Raw genomic sequence first — 11,353 nt, forward strand, 5'->3', positions numbered from 1 at the left:
TGGTTCACCTCCCCTTCCAATTTCCCTCAACTCCCTTCTCCTCTCCACCTCCCCATGTCCTCCATGTTATTTGTTATGCTCCACAAATAAGTGAAACCATATGATAATTGACTTTCTCTGCTTGACTTATTTCACTCAGCATAATCTCTTCCAGTCCCGTCCATGTTGCTACAAAAGTTGGGTATTCATCCTTTCTGATGGAGGCATAATACTCCATAGTGTATATGGACCACATCTTCCTTATCCATTCGTCTTAATATGTATCAATTCTATGTTAAACACCTTAAAAACATTTATCTGTTTTGCTTTTTATTTATCTGTTTATATTCCTTTCATAGGAGTGAAAGTATTTTGAATTTCCACAAGCAACGTAAGAATTACCTGTTTTTCCTCAGCTTCTCCAGTGCAAACTTATTCTCATATGATGAGGAGAAATGGCAACTGAATTTAGTTTTTTTTTTTAAGATTATTTATTTGAGAGAGAGAGAGCACACACATGCATGAGCATGGCAGGGAGGGACAAGAGGAATGGGAGAGAGAATCCCAAAACAACTGCACAGTGAATGCTGAGCATAATCCTGGGCTTCATCTCAAGACCCTGAGGTCAGAACCTGGGCTAAAACCAAAAGTCTGACCCTTACCTAACTGAGCCACCCAGGTACCATTGAATGTAGTTTTAATTTCTGATTGTGAGATGAAGTGGTTTTCCCATTTTTAAGGGTTAATTGCCTTTCCTTTTCTTTGAACTGCATACTCTTCTTTTCTTGTATGTTTTTCTTATTGGGTTTTGCTCTTTCTCCTTCTAAGCTTTTTTTTTTTTCCCTCAAACAAAAAAGTCTTTTTTTTTTTTTAAACAAAAGTAACATATGGTTGTGATTTCCTTGTGACTGTCATCTCACTACTGATTCTAATTATTTTATTTTATATTATGTATTTATTTTTTGGTAAGAATACTTAACAAAAACATCACAAACTATATACATACATACAGAAATTACCTATTTTCCTGGTTGTAAAATAACAATAAAGCTAGAATTTAAACTGAGGCCTGAGGGTGCCTGGGTGGCTCAGTTGATTAAGCATCTGCCCTTTGGCTAGGGTCATGATCCTGGGTTCCTGGGACAAGCCCTTAGTCTGGCTCCCTGGTCAATGGGGAGCCTGCTTCTTGCTCTCCATCTGTCTGCCCCTCACCCTAATTGTGCTAACTCTCTCTCAAGTAAGTAAATAAATATTCTTTCTTTCTTTTTTTTTTTTTTTACATTTTATTTATTTGATTGAGACTGAGGGAGAGCATAAGCAGGGGGAGAGGCAGAGCGAGAAAGAAGCAGGCTTCCTGAGGGGAACCCAACAGTAGGGCTCTATCCCAGAGAGCCAGGATACAACCCAGGCTGAAAGCAGACGCCCAACTCACCGAGCCACCCAGGCACCCTAATAAATAAATAATCTTAAAAGAAATAAACTGAGGTCTATCTGACTCCAAATCTTCTACAATAACTTCCCTACTATAAAATGGATTCTGATAGAAACCTTGATTTTGGCAGACTAGGAAAACAAGATTTCTGAAGTAATACATTTTTTCAATGAAAAGATAACAGAGACTTGAGTAACTGTAAATGGCTAATAATGATAAGAATGATACATACGGGTTCACATTAAAACCAATCAGAAGCATTTTGTTTGATTTTAAATTTTAGGCACTTTGGCCTATTAATTTTTTCCTTAAGAATTTCTCTATTTGCTACCTTGAGGAAAGGCAAAACGAGTAAAATCCAAAAGGAATTAGAAAATGTCAGGGTAAGTTGGAAGGTTTTGAGAACCAGTCATCCCTAACCTGGACTTCTAGGAGCATCTAAGAATGTAGATAGGCAGTGCTTTTGTTAGTGTGTGGAATGCTGTTAGGAATGTAGCAGGGATTCGCTGGGAGAGAAAACCCATAATCTTTCCCCTAAGACATTCACTGAATAACACATTCAGAACTCTAAACTCTATAGATAGGTATGAAAAAAAAATGCTTCAGGGAAAGAGAAAGAAAGAAGTCTCAAAATAGGGGAAGACATCAAATGTGTGAGTCAAACATTAGTTGTCCAGGATGTACTTACCTTACACAGATCACCCCTGAAACCGGTTCCTTCCTTGCTTACTGAGAGGGCTTACTCTAGAATCTACCTTACGTGGAATGAAGTCCAATTAAGTTTCTGCCATGAGCAGTATTGGAGGATTGTGTCCTCCTCGGTGTGCCAAGTTTCCACTGTAAGGAGTAGCCTCTGAGCTTGCAGGCTTTCCATCTCAGTGGCTTAAATAGAGCCAAGTGTTTGGAAAGGCTTTGCCTATCATGCTCTTGGGGATCCTTAACTTCCAGTTCTCCCTGAGGAAAATTTGGGCTTTGAGGGCATCATGCAATAACCCACGCCTTTCAAAGCTAGATCCAAGGTAGTCCAGTTAAATACAAGTAAAAGTGTAAGGGAAGGGGGATCAAAATGTTTAATTACTTTGTCTATGAGGAGGCTATAACTTCAGTTCTTTAGCTATCTACCTTGTCATAAAGTGAACTAAGATGTCAGTTCCAGTCCCACCAGAATCTAGTTGAGTTATGTAGGTGGGCAGTAGGTGTAGCAAGTAGCTCATCGTTGGCATGTTACAACTATGGTCAAGATTTAAGGGCCTGCTTGAACTCGCTTCCTTGGATTTCAGAGGGATGTTAGGTCTCAGCCTTCACATTCCTTCCTTAAGCTGGTCCTGAACACCAACAGTTTGAGTATAAAACATATTAGAGGCATCTCTCTAAGTGATGGAGAGATAATGAAAGCATACTTTTCAAGTCATTCATTTACCAAGGAAATAATATGTGAATGGAATCTAACAAGATTCCAATGGAATCTTAATAAGATTTCAACTATTAGAAATAGGTGTATCTGGAGCAAATAGTGAAGGCCTCCTTCACCTGTGCTCTCGAGTCTCATGCACTCTTGGAGGTAACAACTACTGGTCTTGCAGTGCATCCTTCTGTTCCTGTTCCCATCAGTGATGATGACTGTACATATCACCATGTGTCCTTAGAGAATTGTTTTTAATCTCACTTTTGTGTTTGTTTTTACTTTTGATTTTAAGTAAATTAGATGTGAAAAGCTATTAATAAATTCTCCCATTTCCTTCTTTTTCTCTTATTCCTTACTGGCCCTGCCCCTCTCTGTCCTCTTTGCTGTCTCATTTTCTCCCTTTCTGAGTTGTATGCATTTTTTTTCACACCTAGACCACAAAGCATGATCTATGTCTAAATCATCTCAGGTCTAGATCACAAAACATGATCCGTGAGCCATTTTGTGCCCTGATGTCTAGAGTCCATAACCATCTCAATCTGAGAACTTAAAGAGCCAATATTTATTCCCTTGCTTGTGTACTACAACACACTTTACAGGCACCATCTCATGCAATCGTGGTAACACATAGATCCATTTACAGAGGAGAAACAGGCAAAAAGAGGCTTAATGACTCTCCCAAACCTTAGAGCTGTTAAGTGAAAGATCAGTGAGAGGTACCCTCTGGGGAAGGATGCTTGTTTAGGGGAGAGTTTGAAGAAGTACATGGTTGCTCTGAAACTTAGAGTGAAACTTTGTAATTCAATAAAATATTTCTTTCATTTCATATTTTTGTAATTTATAGCTTTTCACACACACTCACACTTTACATATATCAAAATTAATTCTGTAGTTACACACACAAACACACACATGCATATTTAAGTTTTTATTTTAATTTCAGTTAGGTGATTCAACACTTCCATATATTACTCACTGCTCATCACAACAAATATACTCCTTAATCCCCATCACCTATTTAACTCTCACCCACCACACTTCCCTGCTGGTAACCATTTCTTTGTTTCCTACAGTTAAAAGAGTCTGTTTCTCAGTTTGCATCTGTCTCTCTTTTTTCCCCTGTGCTTATCTGTTACATTTCTTAACTGCCACATATGAGTGAAATCATATGGTATTTGTCTTTCTGTAAGTGACTAATTTTGCTTAGCATAATACACTCTAGATCTATCCATGTCATTTCAAATAGCAGAATTTCATTTTTTATGGCTGAATAATATTCCACTGCAAATATATACCACATCTCTCCCCACCTCAATTTAGGATTAGGGCTCGGGTTAGGTTTCAGGTGGGAATGTGCCTGCCTTGTATCCTGTTCAGAGACCTCTGGGATAATTAAACTCCAGACTTCTGCTAGAGTGCAAATAGGCAGGGCAGACACTTACGTTTGAGTCAAGGAAGGCATTTTGGGCTATATAGTTTTTAAATAGATATTCAGTAGTTCCTTCTGTGTTGTTTTTTTTTTTCCTAATTAACATATAATGTATTATTAGCCCCAGGGGTACAAGTCTGTGAATCGTCATGCTTACACACTTCACAGCACTCACCATTGCACATACCCTCCCCATTGTCCATAACCCAACCACCCTCTCCCTCCCCTCCTCCCCTGAGCATCCCACAGTTTGTTTTGTGAGATTAAGAGTCTCTTATGGTTTCCTTTTTTCCTTCCCTACCCCCCAAACCCTTCACTTTGCCTCTAAATTCCTCATATCAGGGAGATCATATGATAATTGTCCTTCTCTGCCTGACTTATTTCGCTCAGCATAATACCCTCTAGTTCTATCCATATCATTGCAAATGGCAAGATTTCATTTCTTTTGATGGCTGCATAGTATTCCACTGTATATATATTCCACATCTTCTTTATCTATTCATCTGTTTATGGACATCTAGGTTCTTTCCATGTTTGGCTATTGTGGACATTACTGCTATAAACATTCTGGTGCACATGCCCCTTCAGATCATTACATTTGTATCTCTAGGGTAAATACCCAGTAGTGCAATTGCTGGGTCATAGGGTAGCTCAACTTTCAACTTTTTGAGGAACTTCCATGCTATTCTCCAGAGTGGCTGCACCAGCTTGCATTCCTACCAACAGTATAGGATGGTTCCCCTTTCTCCTCATCCTCACCAGCATCTGTCATTTCCTGACTTGTTATTTTTAGCCATTCTGACTGGTGTGATGTGGTATCTCATTGTGGTTTTGATTTGTATTTCCCTGATGCCGAGTGATGTGGAGCACTTTTCCATGTGTCTGTTGGCCATCTGGCTGTCTTCTTTGCAGAAATGTCTGTTCATGTCCTCTGCCCATTTCTTGATTGGATTATTTGTTCTTTGGGTGTTGAGTTTGATAAGGTCTTTATAGATTTTGGATACTAGCCCTTTTTCTGATATGTCCTTTGCAAATATCTTCTCCCATTCTGTCAGTTGTCTTTTGGTTTTGTTAACTGTTTCCTTTGCTGTGCAAAAGCTTTTGATCTTGATGAAGTCCTAATAGTTCATTTTGCCCTTGCTTCCCTTGCCTTTGGCAATGTTTCTAGGAAGAAGCTGCTGCAGCTGAGGTTTAAGAGGTTGCTGCCTGTGTTCTCCTTGAGGATTTTGATGGATTCCTTTCTCACATTGAGGTCCTTCATCCATTTTGAGTCTATTTTCATGTGTGGTGTAAGGAAATGGTCCAGTTTCATTTTTCTGCATGTGGCTGTCCAATTTTCCCAGCACCATATGTTGAAGAGACTGTCTTTTTTCCATTGGACATTCTTTCCTGCTTTGTCAAAGATTAGTTGACCATAGAGTTGAGAGTCTATTTCTGGGCTCTCTATTCTGTTCCATTGATCAATATGTCTGTTTTTGTGCCAGTACCATGCTGTCTTGATGATGACAACTTTGTCATAGAGCTTGAAATCTGTAATTTTGATGCCACCAACCTTGGCTTTTTTTTTTTTTTTCCAACATTCCTCTGGCTATTCGAGGTCTTTTCTGGTTCCACATAAATTTTAAGATTATTTGTTCCATTTCTTTGAAAAAAAAAATGGATGGTATTTTGATAGGGATTACATTAAATGTGTATATTGTTTTAGGTAGTATAGACATTTTCACAATATTTGTTCTTCCATTCAATGAGCATGGAACATATTCCCATTTTTTTGTGTCTTCCTCAATTTCTTTCATGAGTACTTTATAGTTTTGTGAGTTCAGATTCCTTGCCTCTTTGATTAGGTTTATTCCTAGATCTCTTATGATTTGGGATGCAGTTGTAAGTGGTATCAGCTACTTAATTTCTCTTTCTTCTGTATTCTTGGTGTGTAGAAATGCACCTGATTTCTGTGCATCGATTTTATATCCTGACACTTTACTGAATTATTCTGTACAAGTTCTAGCAGATTTGGAGTGGAGTCTTTTGGGTTTTCCACATATAGTATCATATCGTCTGCAAAGAATGATAGTTTGACTTCTTCTTTGTTGATTTGGATGCCTTTAATTTCTTTTTGTTGTCTTATTGCTGAGGCTAGGACTTCTAGTAGTATGTTGAATAGCAATGGTGATAATGGACATCCCTGCCATGTTCCTGACCTTAGAGGAGGAGCTCTCAGTTTTTTTCCATTGAGAATGATATTCCATAGATGGCTTAGATGATATTGAGGTATACACCATCTATCCCTACACTTTGAAGAGTTTTGATCAAAAATGGATACTGTACTTTGTCAAATGCTTTTCAGCATCTATTGAGAGTATCATATGGTTCTTGTTCTTTCTTTTGTTAATGTATTGTATCACATTGATTGACTTGTGGATGTTGAACCAACCTTTTAGCCCTGGAATAAATCCCACTGGTCGTGGTGAATAATCCTTTTAATATACTGTTGGATCCTATGGGCTAGTATTTTGGTGAGAATTTTCGCATCTGTGTTCATCAAAGATATTGGTCTGTAATTCTCTTTTTTGATGGGGTCTTTGTTTCGTATTGGGATCAAGGTAATGCCGGACTCATAAAATGAGTTTGGAAGTTTTCCTTCCATTTCTATTTTTTGGAACAGTTTCAGGAGAATAGGCATTAATTCTTCCTTAAATGTTTGGTAGAATTCCCCTTGGAAGCTGCCTGGCCCTGGGCTCTTGTTTGTTGGGAGATTTTTGATGACTGTTTTAATCTCCTTACTGGTTATGTGTCTGTTCAGGTTTTCTATTTCTTCATGGTTCAGTTGTGGTAGTTTATGTCTCCAGGAATGCATCCATTTCTTCCAGATTGTCAAATTTGCTGACATATAGTTGCTCATAATAGGTTCTTGTAATTGTTTGTATTTCTTTGGTGCTGGTTGTGATCTCTCCTCTTTCATTCATGATTTTATTTATTTGGGTCCTTTCTCTTTTCTTTTTGATAAGTCTGGCCAGGGGTTTATTAATCTTATTAATTCTTTCAAAGAACCAGCTCCTAGTTTCATTGATTTGATCTACTGTGGTTTGTTTGTTTGTTTTTGGTTCTATTTCCTTGATTTCTGCTCTGATCATTGTTATTTCTCTATTCCTGCTGGGTTTAGGCTTTCTTTGCTTTTCTTTCTCCAGCTCCTTTAGGTGTTGGGTTAGGTTTTGTACTTTAGACCTTTCTTGTTTCTTGATAAGGCCTGTATCGCTATATATTTTCCTCTCAGGACTGCCTTTGCTGTGTCCCACAGATTTTGAACAGTTGTGTTTTCATTATCATTTATTTCCATGAATTTTTTTTCAATTTTTCTTTAATTTCCTGGTTGACTCATTCATTCTTTAGTAGAATTCTTGTTAGCCTCCATGTATTTGGCTTCTTTCCAACTTTCCTCTTATGATTGAGTTCTAGGTTCAGAGTGTTGTGGTCTGAAAATATGCAGAGAATGATCCCAATCTTTTTGTACCAGTTGAGACCTGATTTATGACCCAGGATGTGATCTATTCTGGAGAATGTTCCATGTGCACTAGAGAAGAATGTGCATTCTGTTGCTTTGGAATGGAATGTTCTGGATTATCTGTGATGTCCATCTGGTCCAGTGTGTCATTTAAAGCCTTTATTTCCTTGTTGATCTTTTGCTTGGATGATCTGTTCATTTCAGTGAGTGGGATGTTAAAGTTCCCTTATTATTATTGTATTGTTGATGTGTTTCTTTGATTTTGTTATTAATTGGTTTATATAATTGGCTGCTCCCATGTTGGGGCATAGATATTTAAAATTGTTAGATCTTGTTGGACAGACCCTTTGAGTATGAAATAGCATCCTTCCTCATCTCTTATTATAGTCTTTGGCTTAAAATTTAATTGATCTGATATAAGGATTGCCACCCCTGCTTTCTTTTGATGTCCATTAGCATGGTAAATTGTCTTCTACCTCCTCATTTTAAATCTGGAGGTGTCTTTGTGTCTAAAATGAGTTTCTTCTAGACGGCATATTGATGGTTTTTGTTTTTTATCCATTCTGATATGGTGTGTCTTTTGTTTGGTGCATTTAGCCCATTTACATTTAGGGTTACTATTGAGAGATATGAATTTAGTGCCATTATATTGCCTGTAAGGTGATTGTTACTGCATATTGTCTCTGTTTCATTGTCTCAAATATAATATGTCTCAAATATAATATAATATTTATAATATATTATAATTATAATATAATTATAATATGTATATATTTATATATATTACATATAACTAATTTTATAAATATATATATATACACACACAAAAAAGGGTAAATAAAAAAATGGTAAATATGATGAAGGGATATAATATGATTGTAAAGATGAAAATTATTTTAAAAAATTCTTAAAATGGAATTGATAAGATAATTTAGTTTGAAAAAGAAACTAAAAGAATATGGAGAGATTTGCCTAGGCTGCAGACTAGAACAAAGCCCTGTGCTAGATTCAGGGTATATTTTGATCTATATAAGAAATTGTATCCCAATTTTTTTTTAGAAGAGAAAACCCAATATATATAAAAAAGTAAAGTTAGATACAATGAAGGATAAAATATGACTATAATAATGAAGGTTTAAAAAGATTATTTTTAAGAAAGATATTGTTAAGATAAGCCAGTTGAAAAATGTTAGTGGAAGAAAGAGGAAATTTAAAAAAAATTAGAATAAGAAAAAAAAATAAAATTAAAAAATTTAGTTAACTTTGCAAGACTAAAGTATCATGCAGAGAAAGCCATGATTTCCATGCTTTGCTTTGCCTCCTCTGGAATTCTGCTGTTCTCCTTGGTTAGTGAGCTTGGTCTTGGCTGGATGTTCTTGCTGATCTTCCAAGGCAGGGAGCTTTTGTAGTGATTCTCAAATGTCTTTGCCTGAGATGGAATTGCGCCGCACTTGCCAGGGCCTGGGCTAAGTAGTGTGCTTGGGTTTGCTCTTGGGAGCTTTTCTTTCCTGAATGCTTTCTGTACAGCTCTGGATGTCAGGAATAAAAATGGTGGACTCCCAATCCCAGGCCCAGATGAACCAATAGTTCAGGGCCGCACTCCTCAGTGCACCCTCGGAGAAAAGTGGTCAATCAGTCCTGTCTCCCAGGACTCTGGCTGTGCTCCGAGCTCACCCGGCCTGTGACCGAGCGTTTCTGTTTCTGGCACACAGCCCTGTTTGGAGTCTCCAAACCCAGCAGATTCCTTCTGCTCTGCTCCTTTGGCAGATGAAGGTAGTGTCTCCCCGGATCTGCCACTTGTGCAGTCCCTTCTCAAAGAGCAGTAGACTGACTGTGCCACGGATCACAGTTTAAAGCTACCATGAACTGTGAGCTCACTCCTTGGCTCCATCTATGTAGCCAGCTACCCACTCTGATACCTGCGAGCTCTACAATATTCAGACACTCCCAATACTTCTGTGACCCTGCGGGACTTGAGACCACAGTGTCCCTGCGAGGGCTCTACCCTCACTTAGCCTCTGGATGGATGTTCCTCAATATAGCAGACTTCTAAAAGTATGGATGTGCTCTGTTGCTCCACTGTTTGCCGGGAGATGGCCCCTCCCCCTGAGGTCTATCTTCCCGTCGCTTTGGATTCACTTCTTCTCACATCCTACCTTTCAGAAAGTGGTCGATTTTCTGTGTCTAGAATTGCTGCTCTTCTTCTCCTTGATCTCATGTTGGGCTTGTAGGTGTTCGGAATGGTTTGAAAACTATCTAGCTGAACTCCTGTGACCTGCTGTCATGTCACTGTGCTACTCCTCTGCCATCTTGTCTCCTCCTCAGTTCCTTCTGTTTTTGTCTCTACTTTCACACCCATTTTCAGAAATACTAACAATACTTAAATCTTAAATGTTTGGGTACTTCTAAAGAATAAAGAGGCTGCTTCTCAGCTTTCATACATTTATATTTGGGTAGCCAAATCACACCAAGACATCCTACAGATGCACTTCACATCAACTTCGTCTGTGGTCCTTTTGGTCAACCACACACCATTCCCTTGTTTCAGGAAACCAGTGATTTCTTTTCTGTCCCTGTAGTTTTCTTGTTCAAAGGATCATAAAAATGAAATCATATGTTACCTTTCGAGTCTGGTTTTTCTCCTTGTGCACCTGAGAGTCATCTATTTTGATGCATGTATTAGTAGTTTCTCTCATTGTATAGACATAGCAAGTTTATTTATCTACTCCCCAGTTGAAGACATTATGGCTGTTTTCAGTTTTTGGTGATTAAGAGTAGAATTGGGTGAATATTCTTCCACAGGTTAGTGTTGATCTTGATATCTTGATATTTCATTTCAGGAAATAACCAAGAGTAGGATTTGGGTCCTCTGGTAGTTTACATTTAATAATGTAAGTCTCCCATAAGAACTTTTTTCAAAAAGGTGAAATGAATGGAACCTATCCATATAGAAAGATATTCCATAAACAATTTCATTAGTGTTGGTACAAATGATTTAAAAGTTTTCTCTAATGTAGTCTGCATTCACACTCATAAGATGTAAAAGGAGAAGTGTTCTGCCTTCAACAGTGGGGGCAGATGGCAAGTTTGGAAAATGAGACTGCAATTAGAAAATATAAGAATCATATAGGAATGGAGGTTGAGTTTTCATAGTCTGTATACTCATAGCTTCAGTATAATTGATGGCTCGTAGTTTTTATGTTTAGGGCAGGATTATTAGTCTATTACATAATGAGTTTGTAATAGTAGTGGGGGCAATTAGGATTAAGACGATGGCTGGCAGAATAGTTCAGACTGTTTCTACGTGTGCATCTGTTTTATTTGTGTGGGTTAATTTGGTTCTTAATGTTAATGAGATGATATAGAGGACTAAAGAGCTAGTTAGGAACTAGTTACTATATCATCATGAAAGTGTAAATGTTCCTCAATGATGGGTGATGTTGCATTTTGAAAACCTAGTTGGGATGGATGTGCCATGGAGATCTAAAGGGTTTGAACTTATAATTTAAGTTTGATAAAGTTATTGAACTTTTTGCTAATGTCTCAGAAAGACACAGTGGTTATAATATTGGCTTGAAGCCAGGTGGAGGAGCTTCATTCCTTCCCTTC

This window comes from Lontra canadensis, unplaced genomic scaffold (assembly GCF_010015895.1).
Source record: "Lontra canadensis isolate GAN:19392208 unplaced genomic scaffold, GSC_riverotter_1.0 scaffold12, whole genome shotgun sequence".
In the NCBI taxonomy this organism is placed as follows: domain Eukaryota; kingdom Metazoa; phylum Chordata; class Mammalia; order Carnivora; family Mustelidae; genus Lontra; species Lontra canadensis.